Here is a 6,000-nt window from a genome sequence, read left to right on the forward strand (position 1 = left end):
CTAGCAATGCTAACTATGCTACCTGCCTGTGTACACACACATAGGCTACAAGCTGATTGATTGATTGATTGATGTACTTTATTTAGTAAGACATGAGAACAACAGTACATGGAAGTACAAATTCACAATACGAGGTCTACTAAACTGGAAGACTCATAAAAGCACTGAGCTTGTTTCAAATGAGTTCCCCATGCACACAAATCATGGTGACATATAAGAGACAGACAGTTATACACAACTACTATGTCATACACTCAGTTTACAGGTTACTGGTATAAAGAGTGAGAAATATGTACAAAAGAAGAAGGAGAGGGGGGGGGGGGGTAGGTAAGGTTAGGACTTAGACAGGGGCCATTTTCCAATTGCAGCCTCCTGAAGGTGTATCTTTAGGGCAGTTTTGAAGGAGAGTAGGGTTTTACACTCCTTTACTCCTTTTGGTAGGGCGTTCCACATTTTTGAGGAATAGCATGAGAACGAGTTACTTCCCTTTGTTGAGCCAAAAAAGGGTTGGACAAGGTTACAAGCTACAAGCTACAAGCTTACAATCGAGATGCGTTGTGAGCTTGTAGATCTGCTATTTTCAAACATTGTAGTACTTTTACTTTTGGTACTTTAAGTACATTTTGATACATTTTATAGATACATTTTACTTGTAACAGAGTACTTCCACATTGCAGTATTGAGTACTTTTTCCACTACTTCCTACGATAAAGGGAACATGAAGTGTAAAATGTGAATATCTATGTAGAATGTTCTCCTTCACTTTGTAGTGACTGTGCCATGGACACTTCTTATGGTGGATTGACTTGTTATATATATGAGCATAACCTTGGTTTCCCTCAGCCAGGCCAGATAAATCACTAGTATATTTTAGTCACTAGTATATTTTATGAACATTTTTCATTTTCTTTGGGACATTTCATACAGTTTAGGGAGTTCTGCTCAAGTGAATTATTTATGTTTTTCCACACCTGACAATAATACTAAAATAATGGGTGTGATATAGTATAGATTTTATTACGACATCATATGTGTTGCTATGACAACCCATGGTCAGTACAAAGTAAAGGAGAACATTCTACATAGATATTCTGTCTATTGTAGGTAGGTGCTAAAATGACTCCTAATTCCTTTACGTTATTTACTTTCTGTTTTTTTCTAACATAGAGAGGGATGATAATATTTTTAAACCTCTCAGAGCTGACATTGTGAATCTACATGAGTTTGGCTTTATGTATTTATTTTAGCGTTGTTTAGTTTGGGAGTGTATAACAATATACACCAATTTCCCAGATTTTTCATTAATTATTTTTATACAAGAATCCATTTCATGTATGGGTAAGAGATGATGAAAAACAACCTTGTGTTTGGTTCTACTACCCCCGGTAAGGAGATCTTTAATGTGTCACTAGTCTAATAGGCAGTTTGCTTCCTTATGGTAAGTTTGATGTTATTGCATTATTTCATTTCAGTTGTTGGGGACTTGACAGATACATGCAGGGACATAATTGGCCATTTTATACAATAGACAATATAGCAGATATGTTGATTCTAACCCGGGCCGCATTAAGACCCCTCAGGGCCGTGGAACACCACAAAACCAAAGGCCCCCCCAGCGGCGTAATTTCACGCACATGCACGCGCGCGCGGGGTCTAATTCGGGTGTATTTGACCAATATAAATCAACATTTTTTCTTTAAATACACAAAAATTAAATATACAATTCTCACAGGGCCCTGCAGGCTGCGGGCCGTGGAACACAAGTTCCACTAGGTTCCACGGTTAATGCGGCCCTGATTCTAACCACACTACTTTATTTGATATTTTCTATTATGTCTAGCGTACATGATTGGGCGACTAATATCTACATCTATCTTAGTTTGGACCAATAGAGACGGACAGAAATCTAAGAAAAAAGCTTAAGAGGGCTGCAGTGTTCTTAAAGTCTGTGTAAGATACATGGTAGGAAGGTGCTCTTTGGTTAGAAAAGGGGGGAGCCTTCAAAGTTTAAAAAGCTTTCATATAAAGGCTAGCTCATCTTTGACCAATAAAAGCCAACATGTTTCGGCCTTTATGGCCTTCTTCAGGGCATGTTCTTGATGATTGGGCATGATGTGTTCATATTATGCTGCCAACTAGTGTAATATATAGATATACAGACAGAGGTAAGGCTTTGGACTGATAGAGATCTGTTGATGTGAATACATGTTCATGTGTGCTACAGCAGTGGTTGTAAAACGTTTTCAATTCAAGTTAATTCATTCCTTTGCTCATTGTTTGTGAGTTATGTCGGTTCATGTCAAATGTAAAAGTGTCCTGTAAGTCCGTATGGGCGGGGCTTCCTTGGAAGGATGACACTTTAACAAAGAAAAATCAATCAATCATATAGTGTATATTTGGCCACCCATCTGAAACTGTTTTGAAAAACTTTCTAAAAGATCTACAGATCATGTCAATTGCTGATCTTGTAGATCTGCTATTTTCAAACGGTTGATGTATACAGGTTTGAAGTGGCTACACAGATTTTGATGCTATATTAACACAAAGTGAGAATCACAGTGTTATTGTATACTTTGATTGCAGGTTGATCAGTAAACACTGAAGGAGAGCTGTGATGGTTCTTTTCTTCATGTTCTGTTGTTCTGTGATGTACAAACTGTATTCACATCAGTGTTGATTTTGACAGCAAATTTTGATTTAGTTTTAGTCACAGTCTTTTGAATAGAATTCCATATTTTAGTCATCTGAAATGTTTTTGTCTAGTTTTAGTAGACTAAATATAAGATTATAGTCGAATAAATCTACAGTTGATTTAGTCACCACCTTGATGGTGTCGTAATGGCTGATTTCACACCTGGTTGCATGCTGAAAATAGCCGATCTACAAGCTCACAACGCGTCGCAGTGCGACGCCAATCAGAACAAAAATAGCAGATCTACAAGCTTACAACGCCTCGCAGCGCGAGGCGTTGGCTGTAATCTTTCTGTAATCTTTCACTGAAGAGCATGCAGGGCAATGCTCAAATACACACAACAGTTCTATAGTGGTAAAAAAAAAACAGTCAGACCTCTGTACCCTGCACGGTTTAACTGCTTCAGTGAATCTGAGACTCCTTGGACCATGTCATTCACTCATCTCTCCATCGCAGCTTCTTGCTCTCAGGAGAACCTGTTCCCCTGTCGTCAGCCTCCAGCACAGATGTACGCCCAGGCAAGGATAACTTTTATTACAGTTTGTAAAAGTGACAGTTTCATGCTCATTGTCTGATGTGACTTTAAGGTTGACATGTAAATCAATGTGAATGCTAATGTGCACTTCATTGTCATCATCAATGTATGATTTATTTGTCTAATTGTTTGTTTTTAATGTCACCTTTTCTTCAATAAAGCCCTGCCAACTACACCATATGGCCTGTTCCTTGGAGGAGTTGATGCAAAAAGGACTTTAGCTTGTTATTAATTCAGTTCCTACATTGACACAATAGTATATGAGAAAAGTCATACTAAACTCGTACTGTGTCATAAAAAATGAAGTCATACAATACTTTAGTATAAACAAAATGCCATACAGTCCTGTCGTTAAAAAAATACTTTGTTCTTGTCAGCCTAAATTGTTCACAGCACAGATATCTATTTTTATATTTAATTCTTGTGACAACCCTGGGGGTTGTCAGGGTGACTGGTGTGGTTGTCATGGTTACTAGGGCGGAGTGTGTCATCAGTGGAGAGCTGGCCCACCTGGATTGTCCTCTATAAAAGAGGTGGCTGGACTTCGTTCTTGTTCTCTCTCTCACCGTGAAGCTCACTGGGAGCACTCCAGCCTTTTGGATTTTGCTTGTTAAAGAACAAGATCACTGTGGTAGAGGTTTGGGTTGTGTAGTTACCTTGTCATGATGTAACTCCAAAGGTGAACAAGAAATATAAAATAATTGCTGTATAATAATTGAATAGAAATTGATCATTCAAAATATGCTCCTCATTGACATTGTACGGTGAAACGGTTCTCAAAGTCACTCTTTTAGCACGTAAACAAACACAAACAAAGCTGATTCAGTCAATATAGAACATCACCAAACCCAGTACTGTTTTTTTTTATTTTTATAAAAATGTCAACTTCCTGTTGATTTTACTATTTGAAGATCCAGATCCGCGGATCCAGTCCGAGTTCTTTTTAATAAAAATAGCAAAATCAACAGGATGTTAGCATTTGTATTTGAAAAACAAACGGTACTGGGTTTGGTGATGTTCTATATAGTCTGAATCAACTTTATTTGCGTTCGTTTGTGCTAAAAGAGTGACTTTGAGAGCTGTTTCAGCCTACAATGTAATTCAATGAGGAGCATATTTTTTTATTATCAATGGAGCAATTGTTTTAGATTTCTTGCCCACCTTTGGAGATGCATCATGGCAAGGTAACTACACAACCCAAACCTCTACCAAAGTGGTCTTGCCCTTTAAGCACTGTTAACCACCCTGTTACAATTCCAAACATGCAAACATGACCCGCTTTAATTACTTCAGTCTATATTAGTAGCTTGATGACTAGTATTACAATTCTATTGTCTTTTCAGAGGCAACACCCGAGCGCAACTAAACATAAATTGACTTGCTTTTTACTGGATCAACACTGATTCACATGCAGGTAAGGACATGGTGTCAAAAAGCAAAAGGCGCTGGTAGTATGGTACTCCTGCTTTAGCGGGACGGGGTTCAACTCCCTGGGGTGCCCTGCTGACCTTTTTCACCTTTGTCCTGTTGTATGTTTACCTGAAATGTTGTGATAATTTAAGGACATTTAAAAAACAAACTAAACTATATATACAAACTGGTCAAATTGTCAAAAAGGTGAACATAGCCGATCTACAAGCTCACAACGCATGTGCATATGAATATGTTCCCCCAAAAACCTGTTAGGAGTACGTTTCAAGCAATTTAAAGTTGATTGGTAGTGACTTTTTTTTGGGTCCCTAACATTCATCGAGCTCTGGACTTAGTTTTTTTTTTCCGTTTCGGTAGTGACACAATGGTGTCACTACCGAAACGAAAAAAAAATTGTTCCCTCAAAAACCTGTTAGGAGTACGTTTCAGGCAATTTAAAGTTGATTGGTAGTGACTTTTTTTTTGGTCCCTAACATTCATCGAGCTCTGGACTTAGTAATTTTTTTTCCGTTTCGGTAGTGACACTACCGAAACGAAAAAAAAATGTTCCCCCAAAAACCTGTTAGGAGTACGTTTCAGGCAATTTAACGTTGATTGGTAGTGACTTTTTTTTTGGTCCCTAACATTCATCGAGCTCTGGACTTAGTAATTTTTTTTTCCGTTTCGGTAGTGACAAAAAATGCTGGTGACGAAAAAATGCTGGTGACGAAAAATGCTGGTGACGAAAAATGACGAAAAATGCTGGTGACGAAAAAATGCTCGTGACGAAAAATGACGAAAAATGCTGGTGACGAAAAAAATGCTGGTGACGAAAAATGCTGGTGACGAAAAATGACGAAAAAATGCTGGTGACGAAAAATGACAAAAAATGCTGGTGACGAAAAATGACGAAAAATGCTGGTGACGAAAAATGACGAAAAATGCTGGTGACGAAAAAATGCTGGTGACGAAAAATGACGAAAAATGCTGGTGACAAAAAAATGCTGGTGACGAAAAATGACAAAAAATGCTGGTGTCGAAAAATGACGAAAAATGCTGGTGACGAAAAAATGCTGGTGACGTAAAAAATGCTGGTGACGAAAAAATGCTGGTGACGAAAAATGACGAAAAAATGCTGGTGACGAAAAATGACGAAAAATGCTGGTGACGAAAAAATGCTGGTGACGAAAAAATGCTGGTGACGAAAAATGCTGGTGACGAAAAAATGCTGGTGACGAAAAATGACAAAAAATGCTGGTGACGAAAAATGACAAAAAATGCTGGTGACGAAAAAATGCTGGTGACGAAAAATGACAAAAAATGCTGGTGACGAAAAAATGACGAAAAATGCTGGTGACGAAAA

The sequence above is a fragment of the Gymnoscopelus microlampas genome (genome assembly GCF_963454915.1).
Source record: "Gymnoscopelus microlampas genome assembly, chromosome: 7".
In the NCBI taxonomy this organism is placed as follows: domain Eukaryota; kingdom Metazoa; phylum Chordata; class Actinopteri; order Myctophiformes; family Myctophidae; genus Gymnoscopelus; species Gymnoscopelus microlampas.